This window comes from Danio rerio, chromosome 4 (assembly GCF_049306965.1).
Source record: "Danio rerio strain Tuebingen ecotype United States chromosome 4, GRCz12tu, whole genome shotgun sequence".
In the NCBI taxonomy this organism is placed as follows: domain Eukaryota; kingdom Metazoa; phylum Chordata; class Actinopteri; order Cypriniformes; family Danionidae; genus Danio; species Danio rerio.
The window spans coordinates 59,686,012-59,700,895 of NC_133179.1; the positions used below are offsets into that span (position 1 = coordinate 59,686,012).

General features: G+C 45.2%; 3 protein-coding genes and 7 non-coding genes across 13 annotated transcripts in view; 5 read left to right on the top strand and 5 right to left on the bottom strand.

Annotated features, from left to right (window-relative positions):
- Window positions 1–14,884, bottom strand: part of LOC137491106 (uncharacterized) — a 1,257,671-nt gene that overhangs the window by 728,964 nt on the left and 513,823 nt on the right. The window lies entirely within an intron of this gene.
- Window positions 1–14,884, top strand: part of LOC100329723 (uncharacterized) — a 399,138-nt gene that overhangs the window by 303,494 nt on the left and 80,760 nt on the right. The gene's annotated exons all lie outside the window — the stretch shown is intronic.
- Window positions 1–14,884, bottom strand: part of LOC137491131 (uncharacterized) — a 246,822-nt gene that overhangs the window by 93,059 nt on the left and 138,879 nt on the right. The window lies entirely within an intron of this gene.
- Window positions 5,021–5,184, top strand: LOC137494445 (U1 spliceosomal RNA). The gene has a single exon (XR_011014403.1). It is a non-coding gene; the product is annotated as a U1 spliceosomal RNA (small nuclear RNA).
- LOC137494461 (U1 spliceosomal RNA) lies at window positions 6,331–6,494 on the top strand. Its single transcript, XR_011014419.1, has one exon. It is a non-coding gene; the product is annotated as a U1 spliceosomal RNA (small nuclear RNA).
- On the top strand, window positions 8,337–8,419 carry trnal-cag (transfer RNA leucine (anticodon CAG)). The gene has a single exon. It is a non-coding gene; the product is annotated as a tRNA-Leu (tRNA).
- trnav-cac (transfer RNA valine (anticodon CAC)) lies at window positions 9,495–9,567 on the bottom strand. The gene has a single exon. It is a non-coding gene; the product is annotated as a tRNA-Val (tRNA).
- Window positions 9,672–9,744, bottom strand: trnav-aac (transfer RNA valine (anticodon AAC)). Its single transcript has one exon. It is a non-coding gene; the product is annotated as a tRNA-Val (tRNA).
- On the top strand, window positions 11,076–11,158 carry trnal-cag (transfer RNA leucine (anticodon CAG)). Its single transcript has one exon. It is a non-coding gene; the product is annotated as a tRNA-Leu (tRNA).
- Window positions 12,398–12,470, bottom strand: trnav-aac (transfer RNA valine (anticodon AAC)). Its single transcript has one exon. It is a non-coding gene; the product is annotated as a tRNA-Val (tRNA).

Genomic DNA, 14,884 nt, shown 5'->3' on the forward strand with positions numbered 1-14,884 from the left:
TTACGGCAGCCAATCATGTTCCGAGTTACAATGAACGCTATGGCCCTTATACCATTCAAGATTTGTACTGTAATAACAGATTTCGTTGCAGATTAATTCGGACAACAATTGCAAACTAAGTATTTTTATAACAAGTTGGTTTAAATGAATAACCATTACAGTAACGTTGAATATAAAAAGGAAATAATGTTTTGCATGCAGATTTATGTGAAATGGCGAATATAGGTCTATAATCACCTTGCAATTTCGAAATCATAGCTTTTTTGCTTCAAGTATAGACTATTCAGTTCATAAGAGCAGTTCAATCTTTTATGAAGTTTGCTGTATAAAAATATAACAATATAATTATCGGCCTATACATATCGGCTATCGGCCTCCAAGTCTGAAGAATTATCGGTTATCGGTATCGGTCAAAAAATCCATATCGGTGCATCCCTAATTAAAACCAAATAAAAATATTTTATACCATTCTGTCTCCTCCTCAATCTGCTCTGTTTTACTTGGCATCATTTGTTTAATACTTTCTTTTAACTTTGCCATAAATGTATTTAATTCAACACATTTTAAAAACAAATGCATAATACCTTCATTTTCCAGTCCACATATTTTGCATAATGCATTCTCACTGCTTCCAATTTGTGCCAGTTTTGTTTCAGTGAAAATAACATTATGTCTGATAAAATAATCCAACGTTTCAATTTTTGCGTCTAAATATTTCCATTTTAAATTCTTCCAGATTCCCTCTTCGTCTATTTCCACAAATATTTTTTTTCCAAAATTGTTCTGAAACTGGTCTTTTATGCACTTTGTTTCTGAAACAAATGTAGAAATTTTTGAGAACACATTCTTGAAAATCTTTCTCATTTTCCTTTAAAAACATTTTCACATTATTCCTTCATTCGAATCTTTGATTTCAAAACTTTCTGGATCCACACCTACATATGTTGCCATAATTTATCGTCCACCCAAACTAAATAATGAATTTCTAAATGACTTTGCTGCTTTTTAACACATATTACCACCCTCTCACCTAATATTATGGTTTTAGGAGATTTTAATATTCATGTGGATAATTTTAATAACTCCCTTACAAGAGATTTTATATCCTGTCTTGAGAGCTTTGGACTTCAACAGCATGTCAATGTTCCCACACACTCTAAAGGACACACCCTCAACCTCATCTGCTGCTCTGGTGTTTCACCCATTGACCTCTCTGCTGAGGAACTCCCTATAACGGATAATTTTCTCCTCTGATTTAATTTTGCACTCTCTCTTTCTTCCACCAAATCTCTCCGTACTATTTCCTTCCGTAACATAAAACATATTAATTTAGAATCCTTTTTTTGCTAGTATTAACTCTCTTCCTGAAATTACTAACCTTTCATCACCAAATGATTTAGTTTCTCATTACAACACTGGACTTCACTATAAGTCTCTGTAATAAAGTTCACGGCCCCTTGGCCGCCTGGAAGAAGGAGGCGGAGAACCGACGTAGTTTAAAAATATTTATTAATAACAGGGACGGCAGCTCCTCACGGAGACAATGGGGGGGTTGGCGCCACAGCCCCTGCGAGACCTATATGAGATGGGCCGAGAGAACAGGAGATGAAAAAAAAGGAAAGACAGAGTACACCAGGAAAGGGGAGAGAGGAAAATGAAAAAAAAAATTGGGGTTCTGTTCTCCAGACACGCTGCCACTCGGTCCTCCACCAGCTGAGAGATGCGATGACGTGCTGGGAGCCCTGTGGAGCAATCTATCCACCCGTCTGTCTTCTGGCGTCGGTTCTCCTGGCTGGCTGGCGGCATCTCTGGTCTCCTGCTCCGCTTCCGTGGATGGATGCAGGCTCTGGCATCATGGTGGATCGCGGCAACTCCCCCGGGTTCTGTGGGATGGCTCCCTTCAGCACTTTCCCCTTCGGTGGTGAGCCCCGCGTCTCCTGCTCCTCCACATGCTGGGAGACGGCAGCAGGCAGATCCTTTCCTCGCCAGCCTCAGGCCGCCCCGGCACTCTGGGCAGAAGAACGGGTTTCTCCCCCACTCGGGTTAATTCCCAAACACTCGCCCCTCTCTCAGCGGCAAGGGCATCTGGACAACGCGTCCCTCCTTCTCCCGGGCTTCGGCACCACTGTAATAAAGTTCATGGCCCTTTGGCCACCAGGAAGAAGGAGGCGGAGAACCGACGCAGTTTTAAAATATTTATTAATAACAGGGACGGCAGTCTCCGTGTCTAAACCAAAACGAACGGACGGCAGCTCCTCACGAAGACTGCCGTCAAAGTGAAAGCAAAAGTAAAATATGTCCGGGCCCGGTCCTCTCTCGGCTTCCTCTGCCAAAGTTCCTCCTTTTATGGTCCAGAGCTCCTTCCGTGGGATCCGAGGCAGGTGCGCACCGCAGGTGTATCCACTTACGCGGTGGCCTTACTCCGTTCCCACGGCTCTCGGCCACGCCCCCTCGCCACAGTCTCATATGGATTTTTTGAACATCTGACAGAAATAAAGTCAATCAGGTAAGTAATGAGCGTAGCTGCTGCTGCTTCTCTTCTGTTTCTGCATATTAACAGCAGGTGTTCATCATCAGTGCTCAATCATCACTTAATTAAACTCATCATCGGCTCATTAACTTTACTCTGCTGCTGAGTAAATTTTGCTCAATTTAGAGAGGGACCAAATGTTCTCTGAACTGAGTAAATTTTACTCTGATGATTTTACTGTGTACAGGTATGGATCATATGTTTTGTCCCAGGTAAGATCTTAAAATGTTCTTTACTTCTCATAGTAACAACTAATGATAATAATTGTCATGGTCACATATATTGCTGTATATGAAGGGATATTTATTTATTAGCATGATGGTTGCTATATTTTAATGAAACAACTGTTTACTATGTAAATGGAGCTATCAAACCGACACGAGCGTTGAAAATAATACATAAGCTAAACTTTTTCAGGTTTTGTGCAGCCATATATACATATAAGTAATATCACAGTATAAAAATAACCTACAACACGAAATCTCTAGGACAGGTGAACTTTCTGACGACACAGCGTCACCAGCACAGACCAAACACTGCACAAAGAATGAGATATTTCAAACATGATGTGACCTTAGCATTAATGTAACAATAAAAATAACTTACCGCACAAAATCTCTGTAATGGATGAACGTCTGACAGCGCAGCGTCAGGCACACAGACAAAATACTGCACACACAGTGAAATATTTTAAATGTGATGTGAGCAAAACATACTGTTTATCAGAACAGGATAAAAATAACCTACCGCTCTAAATCACTATGAGAGGTGTATTTGCTGACAGCGCAGCCTCACGAACAAAGACAAAATGCTACACAAAGAGTGAAAAACTTCGAACGTGATGTAACCAGAACATATTGTGCATCAATATAACAGTATAAAAATAACTTACCACACGAAATCTCAACAACAGGTGTACTTTCTGAAGGCGCAGCCTCACGAATACTGCTCAAAAAGTGAGATATTTCAAACATGTCGTGAACAAAACATACTGTGCATCAATATAACAGTATAAAAATAACTTTCCACACAAAATCACTTTAACATACGAATTAATCTCGACAGCAGATGAACTTTCTGACCCGATAAATTGAGCATTCAGAGCAAGAGAAACTTTGGAAAATCCTCAGCGCTGATTGGCCCTGATTTTAAACTTTAGACAATGCATCCCTCCGATTAGCCCAGGGTCTAAGCAAACTGTAGACAATCGCGGCTTCTCGTTGGACGAGAGTCTACAGTCTACAGTTACCATTGCACGTTCCCTGGGCAGATGTCTGCGAACTCCCCAAATGTGGGAATCTCGACTGCATAATTTCTGGTAGTGGGGGACTGCGTTCGCGCTCTCCCCTGAGCACAGTGGTTTAAGACAGAGTTCAGGCGGTAGCGTCGGGCCCGGCTGGAGCGGCGCTTCCCTCTCGTCCTTGGCCAAGCCTCTTTTGCTCCAGTAGAGCTGCGCGTGCCTGTGGAAGGCCTGCCCACCCGTCGCTGGAAGAGACTGTTCTGACGCCGAAAACTACTCGAAAGGTCCCCCCTCAAAGCGGTTTGACCAGGTGAAGGAACACGCAAAGAGAGCCCCCGGTGGCTTTTGTCCGCCAAGCGAGTGTGCCCTGTGGAATGTCAGGATTTTATTTGCCGGCCTGCTGCTGTTACTGACGGAACGAATGCAGACCGTGTGAAAGGTCATCATTTTATCTGCCATTAAGTAAGCGAACGCTTCTGCTCGGATCAGAGGTAACTTTGTTTCAAGAACTGCAATCTTTTGCAGACGTCTGTGGCGTTTTGGGCAGAAGGACGGTTCTAAACCAATCTGAACCAGAGGCAATTTCGCAGCCAGCCGTCGGTGGTTTCCCGTCTCAGGAATGTAAGGTGCTTGCAGCGTGAGGTTGTTCCGTTAGCACTTCCGCTTTCGTCAGTGAAGTTTTTTTGCGGAACGTTTGTAGATCCCGTCGTGTTCTTCAAGCTATGTCGTTTGAGCACTGTGCTGATAGGCTGACGTAAGAAAACAGGACACAAAATATACAAGGCAAGAGTGCAAAGCACGGAGCTCTAGGCAAAGGCGGTCCGAACCGCAGCAAAGCAGGAGGTCGACATGTCCAAATAGACCAAATCAGAAACTATGCAGAGAAAAACGGCATCTGTAGAGAAAGAAAACAGATGGAGGAAAAGAAAGAAAGAACACGAGGATCCCCTCCCCTCCCCCCATAGAGGGTCTGTTATCCCCAGATCGAGTGCGTCCAGTGGAATCCATGTGTTGGCAGCCCCAACTGATGACAAAACACAAAGCAAGCATCTGGAGGAAGCTCAAACTCTTCATGCATTGCCACAGTTACTAGCGAGTGGTTTGCAAGCACAGGCACGTCTGCTGCAAGTACAGCGCCGTCAGGAGACAGGGGTTGCTGGCCCATTCCCCATGCTCAGTGGCTGGGCATCACCGCCCTGGAGTACGGCCGATAGAAAACGGCGGCTGCCATTTGCGCCGCCCGGCAACTCATACTTACCTGGCAGGGGAGATACCATGATCAAGAAGGTGGTCCACCCAGGGCGAGGCTTGGCCATTGCACTCCGGCCACGCTGACCCCTGCGAATTCCCCAAATGTGAGAATCTCGACTGCATAATTTCTGGTATTGGGGGACTGCGTTCGCGCTCTCCCCTGAGCACAGTGGTTCAAGACAGAATTCAGGCGGCAGCGTCGGGTCCGGCTGGAGCGGCGCTTCCCTCTCTTCCTCGTCCTTTGCCAAGCCTCTTTTGCTCCAGTAGAGCTGCGCGCGCCTGTGGAAGGCCTGCCCACCTGTCGCTAGAAGAGTCTGTTCTGACGCCGAAAACTACTCGAAAGGTCCCCCCTCAAAGCAGTTTGACCAGGTGAAGGAACACGCAAAGAGAGCCCCTGGTGGCTTTTGTCCGCCAAGCGAGTGTGCCCTGTGGAATGTCAGGATTTTATTTGCCGGCCTGCCGCTGTTACTGACGGAACGAATGCAGACCGTGTGAAAGGTCATCATTTTATCTGCCATTAAGTAAGCGAACGCTTCTGCTCGGATCAGAGGTAACTTTGTTTCAAGAACTGCAATCTTTTGCAGATGTCTGTGGCGTTTTAGGCAGAGGGACGGTTCTAAACCAATCTGAACCAGAGGCAATTTCGCAGCCAGCCGTCGGTGGTTTCCCGTCCCAGGAATGTAAGGTGCTTGCAGCGAGAGGTTGTTTCGTTAGCGCTTCCGCTTTCGTCAGTGAAGTTCTTTTGCGGAACGTTTGTAGATCCCGTCGTGTTCTTCAAGCTATGTCGTTTGAGCACTGTGCTGATAGGCTGACGTAAGAAAACAGGACACAAAATATACAAGGCAAGAGTGCAAAGCATGGAGCTCTAGGCAAAGGCGGTCCGAACCGCAGCAAAGCAGGAGGTCGACATGTCCAAATAGACCAAATCAGAAACTAAGCAGAGAAAAACGACATCTGTAGAGAAAGAAAACAGATGGAGGAAAAGAAAGAAAGAACAAGAGGATCCCCTCCCCTCCCCCCATAGAGGGTCTGTTATCCCCAGATCGAGTGCGTCCAGTGGAATCCATGTGTTGGCAGCCCCAACTGATGACAAAACACAAAGCAAGCATCTGGAGGAAGCTCAAACTCTTCATTCGTTGCCACAGTTACTAGCGAGTGGTTTGCAAGCACAGGCACGTCTGCTGCAAGTACAGCGCCGTCAGGAGACAGGGGTTGCTGGCCCATTCCCCATGCTCGGTGGCTGGGCATCACCGCCCTGGAGTACGGCCGATAGAAAACGGCGGCTGCCATTTGCGCCGCCCGGCAATTCATACTTACCTGGCAGGGGAGATACCATGATCAAGAAGGTGGTTCACCCAGGTCGAGGTTTGGCCATTGCACTCCGGCCACGCTGACCCCTGCGAATACCCCAAATGTGGGAGTCTCGCCTGCATAATTTCTGGTAGTGGGGGACTGCGTTCGCGCTCTCCCCTGAGCACAGTGGTTCAAGACAGAGTTCAGGCGAAAGCATCGGGCCCGGCTGGAGCGGCGCTTCCCTCTCTTCCTCGTCCTTGGCCAAGCCTCTTTTGCTCCAGTAGAGCTGCGCGCGCCTGTGGAAGGCCTGCCCACCCGTCGCTAGAAGAGTCTGTTCTGACGGCGAAAACTACTCGAAAGATCCCCCCTCAAAGCAGATTGACCAGGTGAAGGAACACGCAAAGAGAGCCCCCGGTGGCTTTTGTCCGCCAAGCGAGTGTGCCCTGTGGAATGTCAGAATTTTATTTGCCGGCCGGCCGCTGTTACTGACAGAACGAATGTAGACCGTGTGAAAGGTCATAATTTTTTCTGCCATTAAGTAAGCGAACGCTTCTGCTCGGATCAGAGGTAACTTTGTTTCAAGAACTGCAATCTTTTGCAGACGTCTGTGGTTTAAGGTTTGCAGGGAATTTTTTCGTCAAATCCTCGTACAACGTCAAGTCATGACATTTGACAGATCCACGCCCTAGTATCATGGGTCATCCAGTGAGCAGAGAGCCATAAAACAAGGATAAAACAAGGCGTACGCGTAGGTCAATCGAGCGGACAAAGCCAACTCAGCGTGACAAGCTCCCTGCAGGTATTAGGGCCAATTTACAATCCGGGCCCGACACAGCTGTACAGGTCCTTGCGAAATGTCCCCTTTCGTCACATCTGAAGCACCTGAATTCTGGGCGTTCCTTCATCACATTTTCTGAGCTCATGCATAGTCGACAGGTTTTTACCTGATTGGTGTGCATGACTCTAAAGTGCTGTGGCGCTTCCGCCGTCTCGATTTTGGTACTGTATGGTAAGGAGACCATCTCTTCCGGAAATCTGTTTTTTACAAACCTTGTTCCATCTTCTATGTTTGTGCCAGGATACAATCTTCTTTTAATTTTAGATATGGGGAAAACTCCCCATCTCTCTAGCTTGCTTAAAATTTCTTCATTTGCTAGGTAAACAGGCAGATGCTTGAACGAAACAACATAGTCTCTGTTTTGTAACCTCTGTACTTCAGATTTCACTCCTTTAATTGTCAATCCATTGTCTATTAAAATTTCGGTGTCATCTTCAGTCTCCATTGTTACTTCATACTCCCTTTGTTTGTTTGGGTCTCACCGCCAGCATTCTTCCTTCTCCAATCAGCTCCGTGACTGTTTTGGTTATATCAAATCTTCTTGCATCTTTTACATTTTCTACTTCTACAGTTACTGTTGCTTCCTTTGTGCATACTCTTCTTTGTACCTCTTGCTTATCCTTACCTTTCTCACCTCTTCGTTGGCCGGGCTCTTCATTTTATTTATCTCTTTGTCTGTTGTCAAGTCCATTTTCTTTACCTCTCCGTCTATTATCCAGCCCATTTTCTTTATCCTTTCTTGCAAGTCCCTCCATTTCCATGTCGTTGCCGGGGAATCTGTCCATGATTAAAAATAAAACACACTACATAACCACCCTTCAGTCAGCAAAATGCTGCTGTTAGGTGGTTTTTAAAGACAAAAAGAAAACAAACAAACAAAAACACTCAAGGTCAATAAACAAAAAGGTAGACAAACAAAATGGGGAGAGCCTTTCTCTCCTTACTGCTGCCAACTCACTTCCTGTTTGCTCTATAGCCCCCTCAGGGTGGTGTGGCCGTAAGCAATGACAGCTGTCAAGTGTTGGCTATTGAAACTAGGCGCAGCCCCAGGAGGCGAGCACAGATTAGCTGCCTGCAGCGCCAATGAGCTGGACAGCCGGAGCTGGGCAAGCTGTGAAGCACCAGATTCCATGTCACGGTACTGCGGTGTGGCTCCCAGGAGACAGCTCCTGCCAAGCTTGCATGTCAGGATGGCCGAGCGGTCTAAGGCGCTGCGTTCAGGTCGCAGTCTCCCCTGGAGGCGTGGGTTCGAATCCCACTTCTGACAAACTGAGCCTGCGGCAGTGCGCTCAGGCTGAATTCTTTAACTCTCTGCCCCCATGTCCGAATGATACAGTAACACTGACAAAGTGCAGCATCACGCGGGCTTTAATGCAAGTGCACTGAAAGGGGATCAAAAGAATTGTCCGGGGATGGTGTTGCTTTTTAAGGTTTGCAGGGCATTTTTTTCGTCAAATCCTCGTACAACGTCAAGTCATGACATTTGACAGATCCATGCCCTTGTATCGTGGATCATCCAGTGAGCAGAGAGCCAATTGAGAATGTGCGTAAAAGCAAATCTGAATGTTTCCGCCCAGTTGCTAACAGGAGACCCTCCGCTTGTAAAGCCATCGTGATAACCACAGGAGCCTCCGGTTAGGGTGAGAGCACTGTCTTGTGGTGCCAGCGCAGAGAGACGGAAAGTCACTTTCCACAATGTTTTCATTCAATGTTCTACGCTGGTGGAATCACCTTCCCATTCCCACTCGGATTACGGATACACTGGTGTCCTTCAAACGACAGCTAACACCCATCTCTTCAGAGTACACCCGAACCCCGGTGAATATCCCTTTCTCTAAAGAAAACGAAACTCCTACTCCAGCACTAAATTCTCTGAGCACAAACAAATTACTTGGAATAAATAGCCCTTTTTCGTATGCATTGCCTCGTCTTGTTGAATATCTCCACTATTGTATGTCGCTTTGGACAAAAGTGTCCGCTAATTGTATGCTTCCGCCCAGTTTCGAACAGGAGACCTTTAGCGTGTAATGCAAACATGATAAACACTACACTACGGAAACCAATAGGCCAGTGCTGCTTCAAGTATTTATAGTCTTTTTTATAGAGCTGTCTTGTACGGTCTGCACCGTGAAGGGCCAGCAAACGCACTGGCCACCTGCTCATGCACAACACAAAGCTAAAAGAAATAAGATTCTACGCAAGTTTGCGACACCGCGAGGGGCGGTAAACACTGAGCTGAATTCAAACTTCTAGCCTCACACCGCTCTGCAGAAAGAATGTTTTCAGTGAACGTCAGTACTCAACAGAAGCCTGATTTGACAATTGTCATAAAAGCCACAGGTTGTTTCCGCCCAGTTTCGAACTGGGGACCTTTCGCGTGTGAGGCGAACGTGATAACCACTACACTACGGAAACCTTCAGGCAAATCGAGCTGATAACCCTTTTTGATTGGGTGCCTGTCGACGATCATTGCTGGTGCGGCAGTGGATGCTATTATTTTCTCGCCAAAAGAAGAGCACTGTTTCTGCTCGGTTCCGAACCGGGGACCTTTCGCGTGTTAGGCGAACGTGATGACCACTACACTACAGAAACCCCACAAGCGCTATTACCAGCGAAGTTAGGCCTGCAAGGATAAAACAAGGCGTACGCGTTGGTCAATCGAGCGGACAAAGCCAACTCAGCGTGACAAGCTCCCTGCAGGTATTAGGGCCAATTTACAATCCGGGCCCGACACAGCTGTACAGGTCCTTGCGAAATGTCCCCTTTCGTCACATCTGAAGCACCTGAATTCTGGGCGTTCCTTCATCACATTTTCTGAGCTCATGCATAGTCGACAGGTTTTTACCTGATTGGTGTGCATGACTCTAAAGTGCTGTGGCGCTTCCGCCGTCTCGATTTTGGTACTGTATGGTAAGGAGACCATCTCTTCCGGAAATCTGTTTTTTACAAACCTTGTTCCATCTTCTATGTTTGTGCCAGGATACAATCTTCTTTTAATTTTAGATATGGGGAAAATTCCCCATCTCTCTAGCTTGCTTAAAATTTCTTCATTTGCTAGGTAAACAGGCAGATGCTTGAACGAAACAACATAGTCTCTGTTTTGTAACCTCCGTACTTCAGATTTCACTCCTTTAATTGTCAATCCATTGTCTATTAAAATTTCGGTGTCATCTTCAGTCTCCATTGTTACTTCATACTCCCTTTGTTTGTTTGGGTCTCACCGCCAGCATTCTTCCTTCTCCAATCAGCTCCGTGACTGCTTTGGTTATATCAAATCTTCTTGCATCTTTTACATTTTCTACTTCTACAGTTACTGTTGCTTCCTTTGTGCATACTCTTCTTTGTACCTCTTGCTTATCCTTACCTTTCTCACCTCTTCGTTGGCCGGGCTCTTCATTTTATTTATCTCTTTGTCTGTTGTCAAGTCCATTTTCTTTACCTCTCCGTCTATTATCCAGCCCATTTTCTTTATCCTTTCTTGCAAGTCCCTCCATTTCCATGTCGTTGCCGGGGAATCTGTCCATGATTAAAAATAAAACACACTACATAACCACCCTTCAGTCAGCAAAATGCTGCTGTTAGGTGGTTTTTAAAGACAAAAAGAAAACAAACAAACAAAAACACTCAAGGTCAATAAACAAAAAGGTAGACAAACAAAATGGGGAGAGCCTTTCTCTCCTTACTGCTGCCAACTCACTTCCTGTTTGCTCTATAGCCCCCTCAGGGTGGTGTGGCCGTAAGCAATGACAGCTGTCAAGTGTTGGCTATTGAAACTATGCGCAGCCCCAGGAGGCGAGCACAGATTAGCTGCCTGCAGCGCCAATGAGCTGGACAGCCGGAGCTGGGCAAGCTGTGAAGCACCAGATTCCATGTCACGGTACTGCGGTGTGGCTCCCAGGAGACAGCTCCTGCCAAGCTTGCATGTCAGGATGGCCGAGCGGTCTAAGGCGCTGCGTTCAGGTCGCAGTCTCCCCTGGAGGCGTGGGTTCGAATCCCACTTCTGACAAACCGAGCCTGCGGCAGTGCGCTCAGGCTGAATTCTTTAACTCTCTGCCCCCATGTCCGAATGATACAGTAACACTGACAAAGTGCCGCATCACGCGGGCTTTAATGCAAGTGCACTGAAAGGGGATCAAAAGAATTGTCCTGGGATGGTGTTGCTTTTTAAGGTTTGCAGGGCATTTTTTTCGTCAAATCCTCGTACAACGTCAAGTCATGACATTTGACAGATCCATGCCCTTGTATCGTGGATCATCCAGTGAGCAGAGAGCCAATTGAGAATGTGCGTCAAAGCAAATCTGAATGTTTCCGCCCAGTTGCTAACAGGAGACCCTCCGCTTGTAAAGCCATCGTGATAACCACAGGAGCCTCCGGTTAGGGTGAGAGCACTGTCTTGTGGTGCCAGCGCAGAGAGACGGAAAGTCACTTTCCACAATGTTTTCATTCAATGTTCTACGCTGGTGGAATCACCTTCCCATTCCCACTCGGATTACGGATACACTGGTGTCCTTCAAACGACAGCTAACACCCATCTCTTCAGAGTACACCCGAACCCCGGTGAATATCCCTCTCTCTTAAGAAAACGAAACTCCTACTCCAGCACTAAATTCTCTGAGCACAAACAAATTACTTGGAATAAATAGCCCTTTTTCGTATGCATTGCCTCGTCTTGTTGAATATCTCCACTATTGTATGTCGCTTTGGACAAAAGTGTCCGCTAATTGTATGCTTCCGCCCAGTTTCGAACAGGAGACCTTTAGCGTGTAATGCAAACATGATAAACACTACACTACGGAAACCAATAGGCCAGTGCTGCTTCAAGTATTTATAGTCTTTTTTATAGAGCTGTCTTGTACGGTCTGCACCGTGAAGGGCCAGCAAACGCACTGGCCACCTGCTCATGCACAACACAAAGCTAAAAGAAATAAGATTCTACGCAAGTTTGCGACACCGCGAGGGGCGGTAAACACTGAGCTGAATTCAAACTTCTAGCCTCACACCGCTCTGCAGAAAGAATGTTTTCAGTGAACATCAGTACTCAACAGAAGCCTGATTTGACAATTGTCATAAAAGCCAGAGGTTGGGGACCTGGGGACCTTTCGCGTGTGAGGCGAACGTGATAACCACTACACTACGGAAACCTTCAGGCAAATCGAGCTGATAACCCTTTTTGATTGGGTGCCTGTCGACGATCATTGCTGGTGTGGCAGTGGATGCTATTATTTTCTCGCCAAAAGAAGAGCACTGTTTCTGCTCGGTTTCGAACCGAGGACCTTTCGCATGTTAGACGAACGTGATGACCACTACACTACAGAAACCCACAAGTGCTTTCACCAGCGAAGTTAGGCCTGCAAGGATAAAACAAGGCGTACGCGTTGGTCAATCGAGCGGACAAAGCCAACTCAGCGTGACAAGCTCCCTGCAGGTATTAGGGCCAATTTACAATCCGGGCCCAACACAGCTGTACAGGTCCCTGCGAAATGTCCCCTTTCGTCACATTTGAAGCACCTGAATTCTGGGCGTTCCTTCATCACATTTTCTGAGCTCATGCATAGTCGACAGGTTTTTACCTGATTGGTGTGCATGACTCTAAAGTGCTGTGGTCCTTCCGCCGTCTTGATCACATGTTTTTGGATTTGTCAGGGAAACCAGAGCACCCAGAGGAAACCCACACGAACATGGGGAGAACATGCAAACTCCACACAGAAACACCAACTGACCCAGCTTAGGCTCGAACTAGTGACCTTCTTGCTGTGAGGCGAACATGCTACTCACTGCACCACCATACACATTTTTTTCTAAAATGTATATATATTTTAAGTCTTAGCTCTGCAATTTAACTATTTTTGTGGCAAATATTTTTTCATTATCTTTCAAACAGTAGGCTGAAAAAAAACTAATTTTAGAATAACAATTAAATTGCCGGCAATGTGGTGGCGCTGAGGGTAGAACGTTTGCCTCAGTAAGTAAGTCGTTGGCTCGAGCCTCAGCTAGGTCAGGTGGCATTTCTGTGTGGAGTTTGCATGTTCTCCCTGTGTTTGTGTGGGTGTCCTCTGGGTGCTCTGGTTTCCTCCACAAATCCAAAGACATGTGGTACAGGTAAATTGAGTAGGCTCAAATATATATATATGTGTGTGTTTGGATGTTTCCCAGTGATGCATTGCAGCTGGAAGGGCATCTGTTGTGTAAAACATGGATGGTGCTGGATAAGCTCTTTGGTTATTCCATTGTAGCAACTCCAGACTAATAAAGGGACTAAGCTGAAAAGAAAATTAATGAATTTAGTCGGAATTTAAAGGTTTTTGCATCTGATTTCAATATATATATATATATATATATATATATATATATATATATATATATATATATATATATATATATATATATATATATATATATATATATATTTGGCATTATAAGCTAAGCTTATTGTGCTGTAGGTTTTTGCTTCTACATTTTACCAACAGTAAACCGGAGCATTATTGAACAAAGAAACATACAAAAGAACCCTTCCTTTTCATTGATACAACCTTTATGCAAAAATCTCCAAAAATGAGGTCTCTACACTTTTGAGCGAACTCTGTTCATTTTCCTGGTGTGAAGCTGATTCTGTTAAATTGCTCCCTGTTCGCAAAGTACAGCACTGCAATTGCAGCGAGTTGGGCCACTGCATTTTGAGAGACACCTTCTCTCTGGAACGCTCTGGTCATGGTTGCTCCACGTCTTGTCAGCTTTAAAAGCCTTTTGTAGCATGTATGACATCACAAACATTATTAGCTGAAAAACTATTTAAAACAATTAATACCTTTATGACCAAATAATTACAATGCAACCACCTATCGAAAGCCTAATGAGCACATAAACTTACTATATACTTATATAAATAAGTATCAAATGCACATTTGTTTGTGTGTGTGTGTGTGTGTGTGAGTGTGAGTGAAAGACAGCATGTAGTAGTGTGTGTAAGAGAGAGAGCCAGTACATGTTTATGAGAAAGCATGTAAAAGTGTGTGTGTGAGAGGGAGGGCTTATCTTTGTGAGTGAGAGCATGTACATGTGTCTGTGAGATGTCTATGTGTTTGTGTTGGCAACATTGTATCATTTACAGTCATGCTAAAAAAGTCATTCTGAATTGAATTGAGATAGAATGTAGGTGTGTGTGAGAAAGAGCATGTACAAGAGTGAGTGTGTTAGTGAGAGTGTGTACAAGTGTGTGTGTGAGTGAGACTAGTTAGTGTTGTGCTGAAATTTGATGTGTCCTGAAAACTTGTCAGACCAAACAGTTATTTACTTCTTGGTTTTATTTATTTAATAAATGCATATGGTATTTAAGCAAAGTTTTATGGGAACTGGATATAATTATAAAGAATAATATTTTGTACATAATATAATCAATTTTATTTTAAAATTTTATTTTAAATAATAATAGGCCTACACACACACACACACACACACACAGTCTAAAAATTGATTATTAAGCATGTAATATACACCCAGTCTAAAGCATGAAGTTTCCAGAAGCACTCAAACTGCTCAAGGCTGGGCTAATGCTGAGGTTTCATCTTTGGGTAGAGACTCAATAATATCCATCTGCACAGTGTGACATCACATTCGACTGGCACGTGTGTGTGTGTGTGGCTTTTTTTCTGTGTTAGTGGGTGAGGCCGCAGTTTTCAAATCTCCCGGGTTTGCGCACGCAACTACTTGTGTTTCGTAGATACAACATCATGAA